The following is a 12,818-nucleotide window of genomic DNA, read 5'->3' as shown; positions in this document are numbered from 1 at the left end:
TTTAAAAGTATAATTAATTCACCTCACATCCAGATATCTAAGAGGACAACGAGCAGAGTCTATGTCATCAAATGTAAAAAAGGAGAGTTTGAGGACATAGCTCAATAGACATCAACATCGGGTGCTTCAAGTAAAAAAAAATGGTGGCCTTGTTTTGCCAATCAGAAGGTTGTTGGTGACTTTTTCCAGGGTAGTGATACAAGATAGGACAATGCAATAGGATGGAAATAAGGAGGGAACAAAACATGGAGACAGTGCATGGAGACTATTGTTTAGAGAAACACATAGTGTGAATCGTATACTATCCGGAACAAAGATCAGGGGATATCTATTCTGTGTTTTGTAAGCTTCATTTGTAGGAAGGTAAGTGAAGGTAGAGACATTTTTGTTTTGTGTATATTAAATCCATAACAGCTGGCAGAGTACCTGATACATAGTATGTGCAGGAGTTGAGGATGTGTCACTTCAAAATATGGCAATTGATTATTTCGAGCTGAATGCACTTGAGAAGCAGCAGGTGCAGAAAGAGCAATGTGACCTGTCTTTTACTACCTTCAGTGAGCCATAAAAATTCCTGTGAGAAAGATGCTTTCCTTGTACCAAGATGAGAAGTTAACCCTTATCACCAGTGCCTGGGAATTGATGTTGTAATGGGCCTATATAAATAAAGTCACCACAATAACCCTTGCACCAGTTTTACCTCCCTCCATATAACTCCTAAGTCTTTTTAAAGAATGTACTGCCCCTGGCCAGATCCTATTATCTTGTCATTTCTTCAAAAATTTATTGTTCTTTGTCTAAAATATATAAAAGCTTTTTTGCTTTGGCCATTTGTTTGGATCTTCACTCTCTTGTGAGGATACACATGTACAATGTAAAAATAAAACCTGTATGTTTCTTCTGTTAATCTGTCCTGTATCAATTTGGTTCCTAGACTTAGCCAAGGACCATAATTAAGTAATTAAGATGGGGCCAGGTGTTTGGTGCAGTGGTTAAGATACCGCTTGAGATGCCAGCATCCCATATTGGAGTGTTTGGGTTTGAGTCTGGGCTCTGCTACAGATTCCAGCTTCCTTTTCATGTGCACCTTGGGAAGCGGTGGTGATGGCTCAGGTACTTGGGTATTTGATATCCATGTGAAAGACCTGAATTGAGTTCCCTGCTCCTGGCTTTGGCCTGACCCAGCCCTGGCTGTTGCAGGCATTTAGCGGGTAGGAGTCGGAAGTGAATCAACAGATAGGAACTCTCTGTCTCTCTGTTTCTGTCTCTTTCTGTCTGTCCATCTATCTCTGTTGCCATGTATCTCAAAAAAATTAAAAAAAATACTAGAATGGGTAGAGTTGATTTTTAAAAAAGATTTATTTATTTATCTGCGAGGCAGAGTTACAGACAGAGAAAGGGAGAGACAGAGAGAGAGGTCTTCCATCCACTGGTCACTCCCCAAATGGCTGCAACTGCAAGAGCTGGGCTGATTCTTCTGGGTCTCCCATGCGAGCGCAGGGGCCTAAGAACTTGGGCCATCTTCTATGGCTTTCCCAGGCCATCAGCAGGAATGCTGGATTGGAAGTGGAGCAGCTGGGACTCAAACAGGTGCCCATGTGGGTTGCCAGTGCCACAGGCAGATGCTTAACCTATTATGCCACAGGGCTGGCCCCAGTAGAGGTGATTTTTAGCCCCCTTTACATACATATTAAGAACTATTTGAAATTTCACCATAGGCAAAACAGAGGAAAGAGAAGAGACAGAGATTTCACAGGTAAGTGGCTCAAAATTACTACAATTGGCATAATATGAGGAGGCTTTTTTTTTTAATTTTTTTGACAGGCAGAGTGGACAGTGAGAGAGAGAGACAGAGAGAAAGGTCTTCCTTTGCCGTTGGTTCACCCTCCAATGGCCGCCGCGGCCGGCGCGCTGCGGCCGGCGCACCGCGCTGATCCGATGGCAGGAGCCAGGAGCCAGGTGCTTTTCCTGGTCTCCCATGGGGTGCAGGGCCCAAGCACCTGGGCCATCCTCCACTGCACTCCCTGGCCACAGCAGAGGGCTGGCCTGGAAGAGGGGCAACCGGGACAGAATCCGGCGCCCCGACCGGGACTAGAACCCGGTGTGCCGGCGCCGCTAGGCGGAGGATTAGCCTAGTGAGCCACGGCGCCGGCCTATGAGGAGGCTTTCTGATTCTGAATGACTCCCCAGGAGCAGGGTCTGGGCTCTCCTTGCTGTCGTTCTTATGTCATATCCTACTACCCTAAACCATGGAGTGGGTGAGGAGGGCAGGTCATACATGGATGGGCATGTGATCCAATGTTCTTCCTATGACCTTACTATGACCTGGTCATGGATAGTGAAGATACTCTCCTTTGCAGGGCTGGAGCCATCAGCATGGGAGTTCAGAACTCCAATCATGCTCTCTGGTACATCAATTAAGGCCACCTATAGTAGGAAAGATCAAAGCCAAAATGTGGAGATAAGCAGAGTTTGAAGCCTTGGAACAGGCCAGTCCATCTGTGGTTAGGTTACTTGACGCACTAAGTACTCCCTCTCCTCTAGTCTGTTTTCCTTGAGTTCATCTGAGTTGAGTTTCTGGCACTTGTTCATAAAGGAGCTGGAGAAAGACAGGGCAGCCATTAGAAGCCCAATCTTTCCCCTATAGCCTATTGTCCACCTCTCATACAAGGTGCTAGCAATAGACCTGGATCACTCCTTGTCTCCAAAAGAGGACAGATGGAAACCACAGCTGCCTGCTCTTGTAAATAAAGTTGTACTGGAACATAGCCTTGTCCATTTATTTACATATTATCTATGGCTGCTTTTATCTTATGATAAAAGTTTAAGGGTTATGACAGAGACTATATGACCTGCAAAATCGTGAACTACTTACTGTCTAGCCCTTGATGGAAAGCTTGACTGGCTTACAGAAAAAGACAGTCGGGGAAAGAACAGATAGTGGGTGCTATTGATGCTTCACCTAGATTCCCTTTTCTTGTTAAATTTTTATTCTAGCTGTATGACTGTTGGCTGATAACTCATAGCTGCTTCTTCCCTAGTGATCCCCTTCTTCAGAGAAAATTGCCCAGTAACATCCAGGCCTGCCTACTAAACACCTTGGCCAATGTACAGGAGTACAGTGTGTGCTCCAGAACTTCCCTGTGGGATCAGGCTGAAGCTAGTCTGCTTAGATCACAGGTCACACTCCTGCCAGTTCTCCTTGTCCTCCGCCTAGAGTCCTGCATCACGCAATGATTTCAATAGGAATTCCTGTGACAGCATTGCTCCTAGGCCTCCCCTCCCACCCCACACCACCACCAGGGCAGAGGGCAAAGGATCTTTTTGCATGTATGGCTTGTTCTCTGAGGCAAACTAAATGAAGGAGGGTCATGACCTTTCTAAGTTCCTGGCTAGATGGTTAGAATTAGAGAAACTACCCATACATATGTTCTGATGTCCTCTTTCTTTTGCCCTTGTATTCCCCTGCAGGTCAAGGCCCCTTCTTGATCCAAGGTACTTCAAACTTAAATACAAAAGATAAAAATAAACTGCCTTTTATGAGAAGCCCTGCTATCTTTTTTAAAGATTTTATTTATTTATTTTAGAGGTAGAGTTACAGACAGTGAGAAGGAGAGACAGAGAAAGAGAGAGAGGTCTTCCTTCCATTGGTTCACTCCCCAGATGGCCACAATGGCCGGAGCTGCCCTGATCCAAAGCCAGGAGCCAAGAGCTTCTTCCCAGTCTCCCATGTGGGTGCAGGGGCCCAAGGACTTGGGCCATCTTTTACTGCTTTCCCAGGCCATAGCAGAGAGCTGGATTGGAAGAGCAGCAGCCGGGACTAGAACTGGCGCCCATATGGGATGCCGGCACTGCAGGCAGAGGATTAACCTACTGCGCCACAGCTCTGGCCCCAGTCCTGCTATTTTGACTGAAGTCATTGATCAGTCAGGAAGTTAGACTGTCAGATTTTCTCCTTCCTTCTTTATAAAAATTTTTTATTTGTTTTCATTTTGAGAGAAAGAGGGAGAGATCAGTCTTCTATATACTGGTTCACTCCCTGCATGCCCCAACAACCAGGGCTGGGTCAGTCTGAAGCCAGGAGCCCAGAACTCAATCTGGATCTCCCATCTAAGTGGCAGGAACCCAAGTACTTGGGCCATCACCTGGTGTCTCCTTGGGTACATATTAGCAGGAAGCTAGATTGGAATCAGAGGACCAGGACTCAAACCCAAGCACTCCAATGTGGATTCAGGGGTCCCAAGCAATGCCTTAACCCCTGCACCAAAAGCCTACCCCCTGACTTTCTGTCTTACCTTTGACCTCTCCCATTTAAGACAGAGCTTCTTAATGATACGGTATTCTGATTCTGTGCATGCTGGATTCAGCTGAGCAAGGAGATCTCTGAGTAAAGCTAAGTTTCTCAGCGTTTTATTCACAGCTTGTTGTCATTCATTTCAGTATTCGCTCAAGTTGGCTCAGAGTAGCTGCTTAATGCTTGCTTGGGAATGAGTAAGCCCGTGCCCTGCTGCTGGGTGGGGAAATGTAAGACTGTGTGAACCTCCCGTGTGTTTGTAGCCTCTGGGAAGAGGGAAGAGATCAGACTAGCTCATTTCCTCATAGACACAGGTGTTCCTCAGATCTGAACTTGGCCACAGGCGGGTGTGTGAATTCCTTGTGCAGGAGCGGCCAGCGGCTCAGGGTGGGGCAAGGGCGTGGCTAGGCAGAGCTCAGGAATGCATTGTTCTAGAAAATTTGTCCAAATAGTTTCTGGGCCTCCCTTTTCCTTGACTGGTTGTAGTTTCAGTAATAGAAAACCTGCCCATTAAAGGTTTGCTTTAACTACTATTGCCAGAAGACTCTTGGGAAAAAGACTAAGCCATTTCATTTCCTTGCTATATTTGGGAGGGCCATTGCCAAGGGCCTACTCTCTGGACAGCACAGACTGAAACCCAATTCTTATCATGAAAAGTAGTAATATTCTGAGCAGGTCATGCCTCTAAATGAACACAGGCTAACATTTTCCATTATATATATAAAAAAAAAATGAAACAGACCCGTTTTTTTTCTTGCTTAGGATTTTTCTTCCTTTCCTTCCCCACTCCATCCTCTTGCCCCTTTCTTTTCTGTCTCCTGGGAACTTTCCGGAACATCAGCTGGCATTAGACAGCTAACAGACAACTGCCAAAGCTTACAAAGATGAGTTAATGATCCTGAGAAAGTGCCGTGAAAATCCACCTTTCCCAACCCTTCCAACCGCAACTTTTCAAGCGGTTACAGATAATGCAAACTGCAACCTGAGACAGAACCAAAATCATAGACAACTCCCTTCTCCTTGCTCTCTAACAACGCCAGTGCTACTTCAGTTTAGGGAGTTGTCTCATTCCAAGGTGCTCCCCGATGCACATCAGCCAGATAAAGTCTTTGAGCTCTGTTTGAGTCAATTTCACTACTTTTTTTTTTTTTTATTATTTTGACAGGTAGAGTTATAGACACTGAGAGAGAGAGAGAGACAGAGAGAAAGGTCTTCCTTCCGTTGTTGGTTCACTCCCCAAATGACAGCTATGGCCGGCGCTGTGCTGGCCCGAAGCCAGGAGCCAGGTGCCTCCTCCTGGTCTCCCATGCGGGTGCAGGGGCCCAAGGACTTGGGCCATCCTCCACGCCTTCCTGGGCCACAGCAGAGAGCTGGACTGGAAGAGGAGCAGCCGGGACTAGAACCTGGCGCCCATATGGGATGCTGGCTCTGCAGGCGGAGGATTAGCCAAGTGAGCCATGGCGCCAGTCCCTTCACTACTTTTTCTATGCTGTGACTTGAATGAAATCTGGATGAGCCCAGGACTCTGCTGTTATTTCAGAGAAAGGCAGAATGTGCTGAGGAATGTCTGCATCCTCCCTTTCTGGGGACCACTGTTGAGTTGAGAGGTAAGTCCTGGCCCTGATGCTCTGCTTAGGTTTTAGGCTTTGATTCTTTGTAAGGGTTAACCTATTGTCTGACAGGCCACTGCACCTAAATTTTCTTCAGCTTTTAATATTCTATGGGCAAACAGAGGATTAGATGATGCTCTTAAGGTAGGACAAGGACCTTCTCTCTTTTTTCTATCTAGGGCTTCTTTTACTATGGGAAACACAATCTACCCAATATCCAGCTCTAGTGGACTCCCAGGGGCTTATTCTCTGCCACTGTGGTCCTGTTAAATTCCTCTCTAAATGGTGGGACTTCAGGAAAGGCAGTACAAATGGTCCCTGTTACTTCTGATGGTTGAACTTAGAATTTTTTGACTTTATGATGTGAAAGCAATATGCGTTCAGTGGCACTGGACTTAGAAGGTTGAGTTTTGCTGTTTCACAGGCTAGTGTGATCCCATCCTGTCTGACATGCTGGGCAGTGGCAGTGAGCCCAGCTCCCAGATAGCCCCCTGGATCTTAAAAGGAAATCACGACCACTCTGTGGTACACTGTGCTGCACAGTTCGGATGTGCCGCGGGTTGGGGAATCACACGCATGTTCCACTTAAGATATTTTCAATTTCTCGTGGGTTTATTGGGTGTAATCTCACTGTGTGTTGAGGAGCATCTGTATTGAATTACAATGCCTCTTTGGGGATCTTGGGACAAGGCAAAAACTGTACATTTGCCTGTTGCCTTAGAACCAATGAAGATAAAATAGCTAACTTACCATGGGTGGCTTTCTTTAATTGATAAGAAGTTGTTGCTGAGAGAAGAAACAATTCAGGCAAACTCGGGCCTACACAGGTCTCTTAACCAACCTCAGCCTCCTCCCTTCACAAACACCTCCGCCCTCCATCTAACTGTTTCTGCCTCCTCTAACCCTGCTTCTTTCTAGCCTTCCTGCTTTTCTGATCCCTGCTCTTCTTTCTGCCTCTCTCTTTTTCTTCCTCTTGCTCATTCCAGATCCCTGGCACCTTTAGACCTTGCTCTTCCTAGGTTCCCTCCCCAGGAGTTCCTGACTCGAATCCAACAACACCTCAATAACAAGTTACTTTCAAACCCTGGCCTTGGGTTGACCTCCAGGCTGTAATCAATGATTTTCCAAATCCTCAAAAAGAAAGAAATGTATTAAGTTATTCAGGATGCTTGGAAGGATATATGTTCCTGAGTCCCTCAATCTCTATCTTTTAGTAGAATCAGGGGATCCTTGAACCTGGTTCAGTAAGGTCAAATGGCTACCATAAATGAGGAGCTAGCTAACACCCCTCCCAGACATAGTAAAGCTTCAGAAATAGGGCAATTTAAAAAGGGCTTATTTATTTATTTATTTGAAAGGCAGTGTTGCAGAGAGAGAGGAAGAGACAGAGATGATAGAGCTAGAGATAGAGAAAGAGAGATAGAGATAGAGACAGAGAAAGAGATAGAGAGGGGTCTTTCAACCACTGGTCCACCCCCTAAGAAGCCTCAACCTCCAGGGCTGGGCCAGGTGAAGCCAGGAGCCTAGGACTCCATTCAGGTCTCCCATGTGGATGGCAGATACTCAAATACTTGGGCCATGCTCTGCTGCTTTCCCAGGTGCATTAGCAGGGAGCTGGACTGAAAGTGGAGCAGCTGGGACTAGAACTGGCACCCATATGGGCTTAATCCACTGTGCCACAATGCTGGCCCCAGAAGTTTATTTATAAGGTTTTTGTCCCCTACATGGACTGGGGATCAGTCCAGTCTTATTAATACGGGCATGGGGGCTGGTGCTGTGGCATATTGGATAAAGCCGCTGCCTGCCATGCCGGCATCCTATATGGATGCCGATTCAAGTCCTGGCTGCTCCATTTTTGATCCAGATATTTGCTCTGGCCTGGGAGAGAAGTAGAGGATGGGCCAAGTGCTTGCGCCCCTACACCCACATGGGAGACTGGAAGAAGCTCCTGACTCCTGGCTTTGCATCAGCATAGCTCTGGCTGTTGTGGCCATCGGGGAGTGAACCGATGGATGGAGGACCTCTCTCTGTCTCTCTGTCTCTCTCTCTCTCTCTTTGCCTCTGCCTCTTTGTAACTCTGCCTTTCAAATAAATAAATCTTTTTTTTTTTTTGATAGGCAGAGTGGACAGTGAGAGAGAGAGACAGAGAGAAAGGTCTTCCTTTTGCCGTTGGTTCACCCTCCAATGGCTGCCGCGGCCGGCGCACTGCACTGATCCGATGGCAGGAGCCAGGTACTTATCCTGGTCTCCCATGGGGTGCAGGGCCCAAGCATTTGGGCCATCCTCCACTGCCCTCCTGGGCCACAGCAGAGAGCTGGCCTGGAAGAGGGGCAACCGGGACAGAATCCGGAGCCCCGACTGGGACTAGAACCCGGTGTGCCGCAAGGCGGAGGATTAGCCTAGTGAGCCGCGGCGCTGGCCAATAAATAAATCTTAAAAAGAAACTCGGGGGGCTCCCACCCTGGGCCTGGCAGCCCCAGCCAGGGAGGGGGCACAGCTGCGTTCCTGGAGCCTCCGGAGATGGCAGGTGGGCACTGCAGTGGGGGACAGTGGTGAGATTGTCCAGCTGAACGTGGCACGGACCAGATTTAGTACCTCAAGACAAACTCTTACATGAATTCCAGATTCTTTTTTTTTTTTTCCAGTTTACTGAGTGGAAGAATTTCAACACTTCGAGATGAAACTGGTACTATATTTATTGACAGATCCAGCAGCATTTGTATCCATTTTCAATTTTCTTTGAACCAAAGAACTAGACCTAAGGGGGAGTGAGTCAGGCATGAAGCAGAGGTTTATGAGAATCACTGCATTAGTAAGAAGGCTTCTCTTACGTGAAGAATTGGAGCACTCATTCTGTGGCAGTGAACTTTTTCATGGTTACTGGCCTCCACCAGGTATTCCTAGTCTTAAAATAAACAACCCAGGTAGATCCTCTGCTGATTCTAGGAATGGACTAAACTCCTCAGAAGGTGAAGCCCGGGGAAATGGCACACAGTCTGTTCTTTCTGGAACTGGAGAAGAGACGGTTAGGTTAGGATTTCCTGCAGATCCACGAAAGGTGTTAATAGTAGCTGGTCTTCATAATTGGATTGTAGCTGCATATGCCCATTTTGCTGTATGTTACAGAATCAAAGAATCTTCAGGATGGCAACAAGTGTTTACAGGCCCATATTTAGATTGGACAATTGAACAAGCAGCTTTAAATACAAAAGTGGTTGGAGGTCCACATAGAGACAAAGACAAAATGGTTGCTGTTGCCTCGGAGAGTAGCATCATTCTGTAGAGTGTTCAAGATGGTGGAAGTGGAAGTGAGATTGGAGTGCTCAGCCTTGGTGTTCCTGTAGATGTTCTCTTCTTTATTGGTAACCAATTGGTGGCTACAATTCATACAGGGAAAGTGGGAGTGTGGATGCTGTCACTCAGCACTGGCAGGTTCAAGATGTTGTTCCTATAACTAGCTATGACACTGCTGAGTCATTCCTTCTACTGGGATGTAACAATGGATCAATAAATTATATAGATATGCAGAAGTTCCCTTTGTGGAGGAAGGATAATGAACTTCTTGTGATGGAACTGTATCACAATCCTTCAAATGCTGCTATTACTGCTCTCAGCGTTCACCCCACACCCAAAACAAGTGTCAGTAGTAACTGGATCCACATTGCCTATGGTACAAGCTCTGGAGCAGTGCGAGTGATTGTCCAGTACACAGAGACAGTTGGGTCTGGACACGACAGTTATGCAGTTCAGAGGAATGATCTCTACTCAGCCAGGTTCTATGCCTTAGCATCATTCAAAATATTGAAGAGACAGAAAGCCATGGTAGCTATTCTTCTGGAAACGACATAGGTCCCTTTGGAGAGTGAGATGATCAACATGTGTTTATCCAGAAATTTGTTCCCATCGCCAACAAACTATTTGTGAGACTCTCGTAGACTGGGAAAACACTATGTGAGATCCAAGCCGTTGGTTGTACTACAATATTTGCATTTACAGTGAGAGAATGCAGTAGGACGGGCTCAAGGCCACCACACTACTTGTTCGAAGGCCATACAAATGGTAGTATTCAGATGTGGGATCTGACCACTGTTATGGATATGTTTGCAACAATGAAGATAAGGATGTAGGCAGTCCAGCTGAAGAAGAGCTACTCAAATTACTGGAGCAGTGTGATCTCAGCACTTCTCGCTGTGCTGCTCCTAACATCAGTCTAGCAACTTCTGTGGTTCAGCATAGCTGCCTATGAGAATTAAATTCTAGTCCTCAGCTTAAGCACCATGAATCCATCCATGAAGCAGCTACTTACGGTTCCATGAGGCCTTACAGAGAGAGTCCTTTGTTAGCAAGGGCAAGAAGGACTGAGAGCTTTCACAGTTATAGGGACTTCCAGACTATTAATTTGAACAGAAATATGGAAAGAGCTGTCCCTGAAAATGGTAACTTGGGCCCAATACAGGCTGAAGTGAAGGGGGCACCAGGGGAACGCAATGTAAGCTAAGAGAAAGTCTCCTGGAACAGAAAGTAAAAGTTGGAGAGAATTGGATAGTGGATTGGAAGCACCTAAAATAGCTGAAGGGTTTTTAGAATCCAAGAAAAGGTCATCAGAAGATGAAAATGAGAACAGAGTTGAGTTAAGGAAGAAAGGAGGATTTGAAGGAGGAGGATTCCTTGGAAAAAAGAAAGTTCCCCATCTGGTATCGTCGCCAAGCACTTCTGATAGAGGTACTGACTCACCAGGTACTGCGTCCCTATCTCCCACAAAGACCACTCCCTCTCCTCGGCATAAAAAAGTGATTCTTCAGGTCAAGAATACAGCTTGTGAAAACTCTCCAAAGGAATTGTTCTGTAAAATTTACATGGAAGTTATAACCACACTGGATTTCAGTACATTAGTTTTTACACTAAAATGTCACAACATTGGACTTCATTTAGTTATCTTTTTAACAGAATTACCTGGAATAAAGAGATAGAATAACCATGTCTCTGGAAGTTTTGGAAGTGTTTTTTTTTTGTTTTAGTTTTACATTTAACAGATCATTTGTAAAACAGGAGTCCACTTACCATTGGACTGTTCTTTGTTGGTTTTGGAAACATAGGACCGCATCTTGATAGAATGATGCCCACGTAGATGAGTGTCACCTTGGAGCATGAGAACCAACAGACTGCATTCCTATCCTTGATTATGCCTGAGACTTGTCTTGCAATGTTATCTTAAGTGAATCACAGAATTGTCTTTGGAACTTGGCCTCTCAACTTTCACTGTGATTGAAAATTGTTTACCAGATATTTGATAAAGTGCTATGTGTGTGAAAAAAATCATGTAGTTCAAAAATACTGTAGACATTGAATACCAGGTTCCACTGTATAGTAAGTCCTGTAGGATAATTTTATTTAATTGTGGGTCATTTTCTGATTATTATTGTTGGGAGTTCTTAAATCTTACCAAGCATCACCAGTATTAAATGCCAAAAGTTTATTTAAACTTGAAAGAAAGTTGGAGCAATTTCTGTATTTGAAATAGTGAAATAAAAATAATGATCAAGGGCAAAGCTTTGTGTGCTTAGAAGGAAAAACTGGACCATTACTGATCTGCGGTGTTTTGGAAGCTACCATGTATATTTTTTTTCAGTGTTAATAATCAAGATAATTGTGACCATTTTGTTGCATTTATGGACTTTTTTGTTAAAGGTTTTGGCTGCTGTAAAAAGTGTTATTTTGAATTAGAAGAAATTTTTTATACTTTCCCTATTTAATTTTCAAGTTTCTGCAAATAATATTGTAAATTTAAATCATTAAGCATTTATTGGTGAATAATGTATATATTCCCATTCCAGGAAATATAATAAGTGAGTGAAGTTGAAATAAATTCTTTAACGTTAAAAAAAAAGGCATGATGAGTCTGTCCCTAACGTTAGGAACTGATTAACACCACTACAGACCTGTGTTCTCCACTCTTTATCGTTAATAGTCTTACTCCTGAAACATCAGATGCTGTTCAGAAGCATAACATAGGCCAGCAGACCATGCCTATGCACAAATGACACATCTCAGCCCAGCATTAGGAGAATAACATCATGCACAAAGATGAAACTCGCTGGCAGCATCACAGCTTCACAAATACAACACCGTTTCGTCTCTGTCTCCTGGGCCCCAGAACTTCTCAACATGCCATTCTTTGGGGTATTTCCATCGTGCTTCCTTCCAACAACTCACTCAGATGGGATCTGGAGGCTCCTGAAGAACTTTTTCTTTATCTCCCTGACTAGAGTGATCCAGTACACCATCTTATGGTGGCTTGCCTTGACTGCCCTGTACTCTTGTATCTCCAACTTTTCCTCCTTGGCATCACCTCAATATTCTGCTTTACTTTCTTCAGTCCCCAGTGGCCGCATGTAGAGCTTTACCTGTTCTCCCACAACACCAGTCCTGATTGTTACATCTCCTTGCCAAATTGATACTCATCAATACATTTTATATATAATATGTGATATATATATGTATATATAAATGTCCCTTGTTTTTACAGCTTTTCATTAAAGTCTGTTTTATCTGATATGAGAATAGTAACTCCTGCTAATTTTTGGTGTCCATTCATATGATGTATCTCTCCACCCTTTATTTTCAGTCTGTGTAACTTTAGCTGTGCCATGAGTATCTTGTAGACAGCATATAGCTGGGTCATGTTCTTTTATCCATTTGGCCAACCTATATCTTTTGGCTGGGGAATTTAATCCATTTACATTCAAGGTTAATATTGATAGGTAAGAACTATCTTCCGTCATTTTTGTTGATTGCCCACTGTTTTATACAGTCTCTGTTTCTTTCCGTCAGGCTTATCATTTGTCTTTGTGTTTTTGTAGCTTTCTGTCGTGATGAGTTTGTATCTTCTTCATTTTCTTTTTTGTGTATCTGCT

The 12,818-nt window shown here is 44.6% G+C and overlaps 1 pseudogene across 1 annotated transcript in view; it reads left to right on the top strand.

Annotated features, from left to right (window-relative positions):
- The window catches only part of LOC103351826 (BTB/POZ domain-containing protein KCTD3 pseudogene), a 94,892-nt pseudogene extending 83,141 nt beyond the window's left edge, over positions 1 to 11,751 (top strand). Inside the window, exon 2 of the transcript XR_016228256.1 lies at positions 8,550 to 11,751. The product of XR_016228256.1 is annotated as a BTB/POZ domain-containing protein KCTD3 pseudogene (transcript). The remainder of the gene's footprint in view (positions 1 to 8,549) is intronic.
- The last annotated feature ends 1,067 nt before the right edge of the window (positions 11,752 to 12,818 follow it).

This window comes from Oryctolagus cuniculus, chromosome X, assembly GCF_051225735.1.
Source record: "Oryctolagus cuniculus isolate XC-2025 breed Fujian yellow rabbit chromosome X, ASM5122573v1, whole genome shotgun sequence".
NCBI classification, from domain to species: domain Eukaryota; kingdom Metazoa; phylum Chordata; class Mammalia; order Lagomorpha; family Leporidae; genus Oryctolagus; species Oryctolagus cuniculus.
Note: the sequence above shows the minus strand (reverse complement) of the source record. Positions and strands in the feature narration are given on the sequence as shown.